The following is a 12,545-nucleotide window of genomic DNA, read 5'->3' as shown; positions in this document are numbered from 1 at the left end:
AAATCTGATGCATCTGATGTTAAGGTTTGGCTGGCAGGAGGTAGAGTGAAGGGGCCGTCCCATGTTTTGGTGACAGGCCTTTGCCCACCATAGAAACTCCTGCTGCGGGCAGGGAATGAGAGGAATCATTGTTTCCAGACTGTTTGAATGTTGACTCCATAAACTTTTTAGGTACCACTGAAGTTTCCTCATATACAGTCTTGCATATGGAATTAGTAGGATGCAGGATGCCATGAAGCCCAGAACCTGCAGAATTTGTCTTGCAGAAGACTGCGTTTTTGTTGCCATCAGTTTTAAGTAAGTAGTCAGTTGCCTTTGTCTGGTGTAAGGTAAGCCATCTGGGCAGTTGTATTCAAGCTTGCACCCAGGAATGTTATCTTTTGAAAGGGTACCAGTTGTGATTTATTTTCGTTTATTGTGTACCCTAGGCATGTTAGAAGCCTTTTCACAAACACCAGGTGTCAAAGAAGAGTGTCCTTGTTCTCTGCTTGAATGAGACAGTCGTCCAAGTAAGGATAGATTTGTATACGTCTTTGTCTGCAAAATGCAATTACTGGTGCCAGGCACTTTGTGAAGACCCTGGGCGCAGTAGATAAGCCAAAGGGCAGTGCAGAGAATTGGTAATGCATTAAGCCAGCCTTGAATCAGAGGTATCTTCTGCACGACTGTCTTATTGGGACATGCAGATATGCCTCTTTTAGGTCTAAAGTCACCAGCCAAGCATTCTTGCCCAGCATGGGCAGAAGCTGCTGCAAAGTCAGCATTTTGAATTTTGGAATGTCCAGGTATGTGTTCAAAATCGATAAATCCAGTATTGGCCGCCAGGCCTTGCCCTTTCTGGGTACCAAGAACAGTCTTGAGTAAAAACCTTGTCCTTTTTCCTGTCCTGGTACTGCCTGAATGGCCCCCATATCCATGAGGGACGTAACCTGTGCCTGTGCCTCTGCCCATTGATTTTTTGGCAGATCTGGCCAACCATTTGCCATTGGCAGAATGTGGAAATTGAATCTGTATCCCTGTGATACGATGTTTAGTACCCACTTGTCCTGGGTTATTAACTGCCAATTTTGAGCAGAAAGTGCTAATTTTCCCCCTATGGGCGCTGCCAAAAGATAAGTGCTTGGTGTAGACAGAGGGAAGTCATTGGGACTGCTTTCCGTAGGTTTGCGCATTATCTCCTCCAGATTTGGAGGTGGACACGCCCCATTGCTTTGACCTGTAAGAGTCTTGCACCTGCTATCTGGAACCTCTAGGGCGTCTGGATTTGCCCCTTTGAGCTCTGTCTGACACAGGAAAGGACCAGTTTTTTGTAAGCCAGTGTCTACTGAATCTTGGTGGCTGCACTTGTAATAAGTTTTTAACAGTTTGCATAGACTTAGCTTTGTCTTCCATTTTCTTTAAAAATTCTTATGCCTTAATACCAAACAGAGAATCATGCTGTAAAGGTGCATCTAGCAATTTAGCTTTAATATGATTAGGCAAATTTTGTTCCTTTAACCAGGTATGCCTCCTAATCACAGATCCAGTAATTGCGGCCCTGCAGGAGGCCTCTTAAGAATCAAAACCACATTGTAAAGTATGCTTTCCAACTTGTTCAGCTGCATGCAATAATTCCTGCAATTCTTTATTTGCTGCACATTCTGAAGTCAACATCATTTTCTGTTTCAGCAATCCCATAACATGTTGTTGTTGGTACTTAAGCATATGAAATTGACAGTTTAAGGCCCTGATTGCCAAGGTTGCAGATGTATAAACCTTGTTTCCCCCATCTGTCCAGTGCCCTTGAATCTCTGTCAGAGGGGGTAGGATTTTTTGCTGTTGAGGCCTTAACTCCCTTTGGATCCTGTGAAATAGTTTCAGGATCAGCAGCAGGGCTTCTAAATAAAAAATTATGTGAGTCAGGGACCCTGTAATACCGGTCAGGCTTACTGGGAGCCAGAGGTAAGGAGTCAGGGGTCAAGCTTGACTCAGAAAACACATCATCCCACAATGTCTAAAACAGAGGGAATGGCCAAAGGCTTGTGCTGAGGGAGAAGAAGGAAACCCCTGAGCCTCTTTTTTGATTCTGAGAAGTCTTGACTCTCCCAGTGAAAATGCTCCCTCAAAGTATGCAAGGTTTCTCCAAATGAATAATCTTCAGGAGGAGATGCAGATGGAATAGACTCATCAGCATCACAATCCTCATAGGGAGGTAAAGATAATTCCTGATCAGAAGAGGAATCAAAAGAAATAGAAACTTGATCTGAAGATTCATAATCAGTGTCTTGCCTAGGTCTTTTATCTGGAGGGGGATGGGTACTCCTGATCAAGGTTGATCAAGGTAATAAGGTCTTCAGCCATTTTGATCATCTGTTTTTTAGGCATAGAGGCCTGTGCACATGGCTCATGCGTCGTTTTTTTAGTTTTAGAAGTTGATTTGTCTTTGATTTTGCAGCTGTCGTCGGTTTGATTTAAAAATTTTGAGGTCTGAATACACCCTCAGAAGCCGGTGCCTGCTCAGCGGCTCCGGACCCATCAGAGGGAGATACTTCCATCGGTCCAATACCTTGAGTATCTTGCGGCATGCCGGACTCCACATGGGTGTCGGTAGAGGCCTGCAACTCAAAGGTAGCGGGTATCAATGGCTGTGAAAGCATCTCACGGAGTACCGGCGAACCTGTGACTGGCTTAGGGGAAGCTTTGTCGTCAGTTTTGGATCTCGACTGCCTTTCTCTGTCCTTTTCTTTGTGTTTTTTATGTACTCCGGTAGTCGGACTGCTAACCGAAGACATTTCTGGGTAGTTAAATCTGTTTCCAAAATACTTTGATGCAAAAATATACAGACGCTTAATAGTGCGTTGGTTAAATCTAGCACAAAACCGACAGACAAGCATGTTGTGATCAAGGCCTAGGCAAGGAATACAGTATAAATGGAAACCCTTATGAGGTATTTGCTTCCCACAAGTAATACAATTATTAACTTTTTCTGACATCGGTAAAAAGCAAGAAAAAGTTTCAACGGGTACTTGGCTTTAGTGAAGACTTCAGTTCTGAAACTCAAACTCGAATATTTCAGTAGTCGGCCGACCAGCACTTGCGAAATGCTTCTGCTTTGGGCACCGCGCGGCAAGAAAGACTAAAGAAAATGGCGTCGGCTGCATGTTTTATACCTCTGACAACCTGACGCCATGGAAGAGGAGACAGCAACAGACGCAGGACCCAAGACTTTAGAATTCAGGCCGACTGAGGGCAACCTACCAGCAGATTACCAAAATGTAATGACTGCAACAGTGAAACACGAAGCACATCTGACAATTTAGTGCCCTGATACCAAGAGTAGCTGAGGTGTATACTTTTTTACCCAATCTGTCCAGTGCTCGGGAATCCCTATCTGAGGGGGTGGGATCCTTAGCAGAGGTTGCTTTAATTCCTTTAGTCCCTTGAGAAATTATCTCAAGGGTCAGCAGTAGGATTCTTAAAGAGAAATTTGTGTGAGTCAGGGACTCTATAGTACCTGTTAGGTTTTCTGAGTGCAGGAGTCGAGCTGGATTCCAGGAAGACATCCCTCCACAACATCTAAGACTGGGGGGGTGGCCAGGGGTCTGTGCTGTGGAAGATCTAGGAATTCCCTGGGTCACTTTTTAGACTGAGGGCAGTCTTGACTCTCCCACTGGAAATGCTCCCTTAAGGTATGGAGGGTTCCCCCAAAGGAAAAATCCTCTGGGGGAGAGGCTGAAGGAACTGAATCGTCCGCATCAGATTCCTCATATGTAGACAGGGGTTGCATGTCTTTACATTCAGATGCATCTGACTCTTGTTCAGACAGAACTACAGGGGATAGAACGCTTTTCCTTTTGGAGGGGGTAGCTTGGCTTCCCCTGATTAGCATGATAAGGTCCTCCGCCATTTTAAGCATCTGAGATTGAGGCAAGGAAGCAGGTGCTTGAGAGTGGGTCATAGGTTTCTTGGGTGTGGTTCGTACCCTGGGCCTTAGAAAAGTACAGTTTTGTACCTACCATAAATGTAGATGTCCGATAGATATGCAACTGCAGTCATAACATATGGGTTGTCCTGCCTCAGGCAGCCCTCGGTCGGCCGGATTGCAATGTCTGGGTCCGACGTCGGCTGATGTCGCATTTCTCTCCGACGTCAGAGCGGCTGGAGTATATAAGCATCAGCCGACGCCATCTTCTTCAGTGTTTCTTGCCCCAGATGCCAGGTGCCCTCCAATGAAGGCTGTAATCAAATTGGAAGACAAAAATAGGTTTCCAGACAATAAATAAGCAATAAACAGATACACCATAACAGATATCCCCAGCTAAGGATAATAGGGATAGGAATGGACCCAAGGCATAGAGGGGAAGGAGGGAGGGAAAACCCGACTGCAGTTGCATATCTATCGGACATCTACATTTATGGTAGGTACAAAACTGTACTATGTCCTTCAAGAATGCAACTGCAGTCATAACATATGGGTTGAATACCATAGCTTAACTGGGGGAGGTGGTATGCTCTAGGAAAAGGATGGTGTAGCTATCAATCCCTGCAGGACTGCGAAGCAAAGCCTCCTCTGGATCTGGAATATAAAGGGAGGTTGTAGTGTTTGTAAAATGTATGCACGGAGCTCCATGTAGCAGCTTCTAGAATGTCTTTTGTAGGCACCCCTCTTAAAAAGCTGTAGAGGTGGCTGTAGCTCTGGTGGAGTGTGGTCTGACATTGGCTGGCACACTCTTTCCATGGAAGGAATAACAGAATCTGATGCAATGTCCAATCCATTTTGAAATTGTCTGTTTGGAAATTGCTTTTCCTTGTATTCCAGGGGCGTAAGCTACAAAAAGCTGATCAGACTTCCTACTGGTCTTGGTTCTGTCTAGGTAGTAGCGAAGTTGTCTGTGTATGTCCAAGGTATGTAACAGTCTTTCCCCTTTGTTCTCAGGATTGGGAAAGAAAGTAGGCAGGTGAATTGCTTGATTTAAAGAAACCCTGGATACCACTTTTGGCAGAAAAGTAGGGTTGGTTCGTAGGGAGACCCTGTCTCTGTGAAAAGTTATGAATGGTGGTATTGCCATTAAGGCCTGTCATTCCGAAACCCTTCTTGCTGAGGTTATGGCCAGCAGGAAAGCTGTCTTCCAGGAAAGAAATTGTAACTCCACAGAAGCTGCTGGCTCGAAGGGAGGTAAAGTCAATTTTTCTAGGACAAAATTGAGGTCCCAAGCTGGTACTGGTGCCTTTCTTGGGGGCTTTATATTCTTGATTCCTCTAAGAAATTGCCTTAGCAAAGGATGTGAAAACACAGGTGGATCAGTGTTGTATCTAGCTGAGATAGCTGAAGCATGTATTTTTATGGAAGAGTATGAGAGTCCGTTATGTAACATATCTGCCAAGTATTCCAGAATGAGAGGGATGCTCAAAAGTGATGCATCATGACCCTTGTTGGTATTCCAAATGCTGAATCTCTTCCATTTGGCTGAGTAAGCCTTTCTGGTGGATGGTCTGCGGGCTTCAGTTAGTATCCGCTGAACTTCCTTGGAGAGAGGTAAATTGAGGTTATTTATGGGATTTCCCAAGCTGTTAACTGTAGAGTCTGTATGTTGGGATGAACAGTCCTGAAGTTGTGTTGAGTCAAAAGTTGGGGCCATTGTGGAAGGGCCCACGTTTTGTTGTGACATATGCTCCGTAGTAGTGGGTACCAGTGTTGTCTTGGCCAGTCTGGAGCTATTAGGATCCCCTTCGGTTGCTCTGCCTTGATCTTTAATAACACTGTGGTCATCAGTGGCAGGGGTGGAAATGCATAAATTATTAGGGAGCTCCAGTTGAATGAGAGGGCATCTACTTTCCATGCTTGTGGATGATATGTACTTGAGCAGAACTTTTTTAAGTGATGATTGAGGTGGGAGGCAAATAGGTCCACGTCCGGCCTGCCCCATGTCGAGGCGAGTCGTATAAAGATGTCTGGATGTAGCCTCCATTCGTGGGGGTCTAGGAAATTTCTGCTTAGACTGTCCACCAGAACATTGTTTTTGCCTGGAACAAACTGGGATTGTAGCTGTATGTTTAGACCCAGTGAATTTTCCCAAAGATTCATTGTCAGTCTGCAAAGGGGGTAAGAATGATTGCCCCCCTGCTTGTTTATGTACCACATCACAGTGGTGTTGTCTGTCCGTATTAGTAGGTGGCCTTGTTGAAGTTGTTGTCCAAAGGCCTCGATGGCATGCATTACTGCTAGCATTTCTTTTTGGTTGATATGCAGATGTGTTTCCTTTGGGGACCATTGCCCTTGAATACATCTGCCCTCCATGTGCACCCCCCATCCAAGGTCTGAGGCGTCTGTGGTCATTGTCTGTGTTATCTGAGGTTTTTTAATGACACGCCTGTGTTTAACTGGCTTACTGTGGCCCACCATAGAAATTCCTTTTGTAGACATGGAATGAGTGGAATAATTGCTTCTAGGTTGTTGCTGTGTTGAGACCATAAGCTTTTTAAGTACCATTGAAGCTTTCTCATGTGTAGTCTTGCTGGTGGGACCAAGAGAATGCAGGATGCCATGTAACCCAGGGCCTGTAGGAAACTCCTTGCAGTCATCTGGGTGAGCTTTGCTAAACTTTTGAAGTAATGAGTTAGCTTCTTTTGCTTGTCTTCTGTCAGGTAAGCCATTTGAGAGGCTGTGTCTAGTTTGGCTCCTAAGAAGGTTATTTGCTGGGATGGCTGAAGTCTTGACTTTTGAAAGTTGACTGTGTATCCCAGAGCCTGTAGCAAGTGTATGACATAATTCAAGTTTTTGTCAAGGTTAGTTTGTTGTCCGCTTGTATGAGGCAATCGTCCAGGTGCGGGTAGATTTGAACCCCTGGAGCCTGCAATGAGCAATTACTGATGCCAGGCATTTCGTGAATACTCTGGGCAGTAGATAAGCCAAATGGCAATGCTGAGAATTGATAATGCTCTGGCCCTGCAAGAAATCTGAGGTATCTTCTGCAGCTGTGTCTGATAGGGACATGCAGGTATGCCTCCTTGAGGTCCAGAGTAATCAGCCAAGACCCCTTGCCCAGCATGTGAAGGAGTTGCTGTAAAGTCAGCATTTTGAACTTTGGTACTATGAGAAAAGTGTTTAGAGCGGACAAGTCCAGTATTGGTCTCCATTGAGTTTCTTTTCTTGGAACAAGGAACAGTCTTGAATAAAACCCCTGACCTTGTTCTTGTTGTGGAACTTTTTCTATTGCTTTGATCTGAGCAAGCAGAGAAATTTGCTTGATAGCCTCTGCCCTCTGATTTTGTGGAAGGTTTGGCATGCCTTGTTTTCTTGGCAAGGTATGAAAGTGGAACCTGTAACCGTGGTCTATAATGTCCAAAATCCATTTGTCTTTTGTCAGTTTGTGCCAATTTTTTGAAAACAGAGATAACTTTCCGCCCAAAGGAGCTTCTGTTTGCTCCTTGGTCAGTGGAAGTAGAGGAAAGTCATTGAGATTGTCCCTGCGGGGCAGGAGAAACCCCTGTGTCACTTCTTTGGTTTGCTGGTTGCCATTGTCGTCCCCTGTAGGATCCTCTGTATTGCCCTCTTCCTCGGCCACGCCTGTTTTTACCCCTTTGAAATCTTTCAGGATTAGGAAAGGACCAGTTTTTAGAAGGCCAGTTCCTGCTGAATCTGGGTGGCTGAACCTGGAGGAAATCTTTGACTGTCTGTACTGACTTGGCTTTTTCCTCAATGGACTTTAACACATCTTTAGCATTAGCACCAAAAAGCTTGTTCTTTTCCAAGGGTGCATCAAGAAGTTTTGCCTTAACATGATCTGGTAATGATTGCCTTAACATGATGAAGCCAAGGAGGAGTTTTCAATCCCAATATAAAAATTAAATATGGCAGACAGTTGTATTTTAATAGTTGAGGAACTGTCTCCTTCATTGAAAATTGTTGCTAAAAATTCAGGGACACTATGCACTGGTGCTGTTAAGGGGTCAATCTGTTTCTGCTGCACCCAGAAAACAAAGAAAATTCACCCCAGGGATAACTTAAATGTCTCTACTCGACAGAGGCACTGGAAACTAAGGTCGGGTGGTACAAAGCCAGTGTAATCCTATGGACTAAGCTTGTAAAGGTTCCAGGGCCATCAGTCTAGTACACACCTATGAACTTATTTACTTCTGTAAAGTTATCTCGTGTAAGCTTTGTGGAAAGACAAAAGTATATGATGGACGGGGAAGAGAGCGTATGCTGTCTGGCTATCAATGTAAGTGGAGAAACCATGCAGTCAATTTTAAGTCTGAGATATCCCAGTGAATCATGCCTGTTGGTTGAGACAGAAAATCTGGATTTGGATCCAAAATTCAAAAAGGGTAGACTAGATGAGGCCAAAGAAAGGGAAAACAAACTTGTTGATGCCAGTAAGGGGCAATAAAGATGACTTTGCTTTTCAACCAGAATGTTTTTTTGTAGAAATTTGGGGATTAAGAGGGTTGGGGGATATGCGTAGAGGAGATCGGGGGAACCAATCGTGTAGTAGAGCATCTATCAGTGAGAGTCCCCCGGTGGGGGGGGGGGGTGAACAATGCAAAGAACCTGCTTCACTTGTTGTTTAGGGGAGAAGCAGAAAGGTCACAGCACAGATGGCTCCAATGTCGTGAGGTAGTGGAATGGGCCTGATCAACTTGTCTGCTATCACATTGGATTTACCTGGAATGTGTGTTATCAGAAAACATGAAATTGCCCACTGCGAAACTCTGAGAGCTTCTCGACACAAATGTTAAGATCTGGTTCCTCTGTTTGTTGATGTACCAAACCACGGGCATATTGTCTGTCTGAATCACAAATGTCCCAAAAGAGAGTGAGTCTCGGAAAGTCTTTAACTCTAAGAGCACTACTCTCATTTTCAGGACATTGATATGCACGTTGGCTTCTTGTGGGGGGGACTACGTGCCTTGGACTGTTTATCCCAGGAAGTGCCCCTCCCACCCAATTTGGGAAGCGTCCATGGTCACTATGGCCTTTTGTTGAGGAAGAATGAAAGGAAGGCTATGTAGAACCTGATCTGAGTGAATACACCCCCAGAAGTAATTTTTACATGTTTGGGTAATTCTGATCTGAGTGGACATATGCTGTCGAAGAATAGACCACTGAGTTGTTAACATCCACTGAAGAATTCTCATACGATATCTTGCTAGGGGGAACTAGAACTATCGCCGTAGACATTGACCCCAAAGCTTGTAGTATCAATTGGGCTGAAACTGAGGAATTTTGAATTATCTGCCTGACCTGGAATCAGATGGTCTGTACTCTTGGGAGAGGAAGAAAGGCAGTCACAGATACTGTACTGAAAAATGCTCCTATGAGCTTCAATGTCTGAGATGGTTCTGAGATGTGCTGAAATTTATGGTAATCTCCAGAAGGCAGCAAGTCTGGAGTACCTGGTCTCAAGCTCTTATCAGTAGATACATGGTCAGAACGGTTAAGAGCAGTATGGAAACACTCAGAATCCCTGCAGTCTCAAATGAGCTACTACTACTGCTGCCATGGATTTGGTGAACACCATGGTGGCTGTGGTGAGGCCAAAGGGTAGTGCTCTGAACTGGTAAAGAGCGGCTCCCAGTTCAGAGCACTACCCTTTTGGCTTGACTGTCTTTTCATTTTTATGAGATAGTATGCACCCTGAAGATCTATTGCGTACGTCTAATCATTCTTGCACAGAAAAGACAGAATGGACTGAACTGTGACCATCTGGAACGTGGTGTGCTAAACTGATTTGTTCAGATTGCTGAAATCCAATATCTGTCTCCAGTCCCCTGTTTTCTTTGGCACCAAAAAGAATCTTGTCTGGTGGAACCCCCTTGGATGACTCTTTTCTAGCAGGTTTTCTATTTCTATTGGTTCTCCTTTGCTCTGACTGGGTGGAACATTGGGAATTTTGCATACAGGTGGAGGTGGGAGGGAAAAGGGAATTGTATAACCTCTGGAAATAATCCTCTGCATCCACATATCTTTTGAAAGGTCTAGCCAGGCTCTCTGGTGCAAGGATAAAAGACCCCGGAGTGCCTCCTTTCAGGAGCACTGATAGGGTCTGTTGGAGAAGGAACCTTGAGACCCTTGGTACTGCAGGCCTCCTCTCCCATGTGGGCAGTGTCTGCCATTTGGAGTTCCCCCCTCTGCCCCTGGGGGAATTACCTCTACGGGGATGTTGAAAGGGACCCTGGGACTTCTTAAACCACATTTTTCAACCTCCTCACTGATTTCTGGAAAAGGTCCTTTGACAGGTTGAAAAATGTACTTTCATTGCAGAGAAGGTCTTTCCATCTTGCTAGCACCTGGAGAGTGTGTCTGTCTTAAGGCCAAACAAACAGCTTCCGTCAAAAGGTGCATTGACAAAAGAGGACTTTGAATGGCTCCACAGAGTCACACAAGTGCATCCAGCCATGCTGCCTAATGAAAATGCCTGAACCTGCCACACGAGGTACCTTCAAGCAACATGTGAAATCAACCCCATGGACAAATTAGTAACAGTCTGTACGGTAGCTGGCTGTGAGGCCACAGAAGTCTGGGCCTCAGAAGTACTGGGATTAGGACAGTTCCTTAATCCAACCCTTTGCAATCTAATGAAGTCTGCCAAATAATTCAGCGATCTGAATGCAAATGTTGCTGATGTATAAACACGATTCACAAATCTGTCCAACGCCCTTAACTCCCTGTTAGGGGGATGGACAGAAGAACTCTGTTCCGGGAGTTCCTTCTTGGTGGCCGCCACCACAACCCTGCCATCTACCGGTACTCCCTTGCTCCAAAACTCCTTTCCTTAAGGTGGTGCCAAAATCCGTTCTGGTGTCTTTGAGATTGGCTCAACCATGTCTGGTTCCTTCCATGCTCGCCTAGAGATTAAGTCAATGAGCTCATCAGTGGGCGGAATCACCCAGGAGGTAAATGGGCCAGACCCAAAGGCTTCCAGGAAAACAGATTCCTCTTAGGAAGGATTATTGGTAGACCACCTAACCCTCTGTTTAAGGCTCTCTAGGATGTCTCCAAAGGAGACTGCACTGGATGATGATCTTAGAGACCCTGCCCACTCATCAAAATCAATATCTTCAGTGATCGATTCCTGAGTGGATTCCAAATGCCTCTTCTTGCACTTCTTCCTAGGGACTTCTTCAGTGGGGTGCTCCAGAGAAGTATCAGAAGAAATGATAATATCCTGTTGGAGTCCTGGAGACTTTGGGCTGATTGTCCCTACAGAGTAGAGTGATGAGGCTCAAGGCACAGAAACATACAGAATCCAGAAGGCAGATCAGGGGGGGGGGCAGACATCCATTCTGCAGAAGCAGAAAATACTCTCTCCACTACCTCAAAGGCAGAATGTTCCAGGGGGAAGTTGAAGCAGCAGAGAAGCCATGCTTCTGCCCCATTGGGTCCCCTTGCCCTAAAGGAGATACAATGACACAGAGGTCAGAGACGAGCTATCCTATGCAGAGGCTCTTTGGGGCAGAGACAGGTCCGAGAACTTCTGAGTCAACTCCAACTCCTCGGAGCCGACAGGGATTCTATGGCTCCGACACACTCTGAGCCAGTGCACTCAAAGAAGGCCTTGAAGCCAAAGATACTATGATCTTCGGATCAGACTCAGACGGTCTCAAAAAACTTGGATCCAAGGTCTCCTAAACCACTAGTCAGATCGGAGAAGGAGAAGAAATAGGTGGTGTAGTGCTAATGAGGGCTTCCTGACAGAAAGGAATTGAAGGCGGAAGAACTCCCATCTGAATCTGTGCCAACAGAAACTTCCTTATCATTCTGTCCACACAGGCTTTGGTCAGGCTTCTGGAAGAGTGAGATGATGAGGCCCACAGAGGGGCCCTGGAATGCCGGCGATATTCAAGGAATGGTGATGGGACCCGAGATGGCAGTGGATCTATGTAAGAAGAGTATCTAGTCCAAGGTAATGGTTTTGGATCAGAGAGTACAGGATCTGAGGAAGCTGATCTGCTGTTTGATACCAGCTTTGGGGAAGGAGCAAGCTTCTGCTCCAACTTTTTCTTTTTCTTGCGTGGAGGCTCCACCATCAAATCTGAGGATTGGGTGGAAGAGCCTGATGGATCCAATGGCCTTCAAAATCAATTTGGGGGGGGGGGGTTTGAGCCCTAGATAGTGCCTCTAGGAAAGAAAGAAGCAAACCCTTTAAAATGATTTTGCTTTTGCAGTCCACTATGGACCAAGGATTAAATGACTTACAAATATCACGATCCTTCTGATGGTGTTCAGGGCCTAGATTATAAATGCACAGGGCATGCATCAGAAAGAGGCAACTTATGAGTGCACTTCTAGCAGCTTTTAAATCCTTTTTTTTTTTTTTTTTTTTTTTTTTTTTTGAAAACTGAAAAAGGGAAAGCAGATACCAACAATGGAATCGAAGAAAATAGACCAACAGTGTAAAAGGGGATAGAAACAGATTTACCAATAGTTGTGTGTGGGTAGGGAGGTAAAAAACATAAGCTATATAGAAAGTAAGAAGTGTACTAAGATAACAGCCCCCCCCCCCCCCAAAAAAAAAAAAATTCTCTGTCAAACAAACTAAGCTCAAGAGCTCACAGCGATCATG

General features: G+C 45.1%; 1 protein-coding gene across 1 annotated transcript in view; it reads right to left on the bottom strand.

Moving 5' to 3' along the window:
- Positions 1-12,545, bottom strand: part of MTDH (metadherin) — a 1,697,336-nt gene that overhangs the window by 892,781 nt on the left and 792,010 nt on the right. The gene's annotated exons all lie outside the window — the stretch shown is intronic.

Source organism: Protopterus annectens, chromosome 3.part0, assembly GCF_019279795.1.
Source record: "Protopterus annectens isolate FY-2018-M chromosome 3.part0, PAN1.0, whole genome shotgun sequence".
Lineage (NCBI taxonomy): Eukaryota > Metazoa > Chordata > Ceratodontiformes > Protopteridae > Protopterus > Protopterus annectens.
Note: the sequence above shows the minus strand (reverse complement) of the source record. Positions and strands in the feature narration are given on the sequence as shown.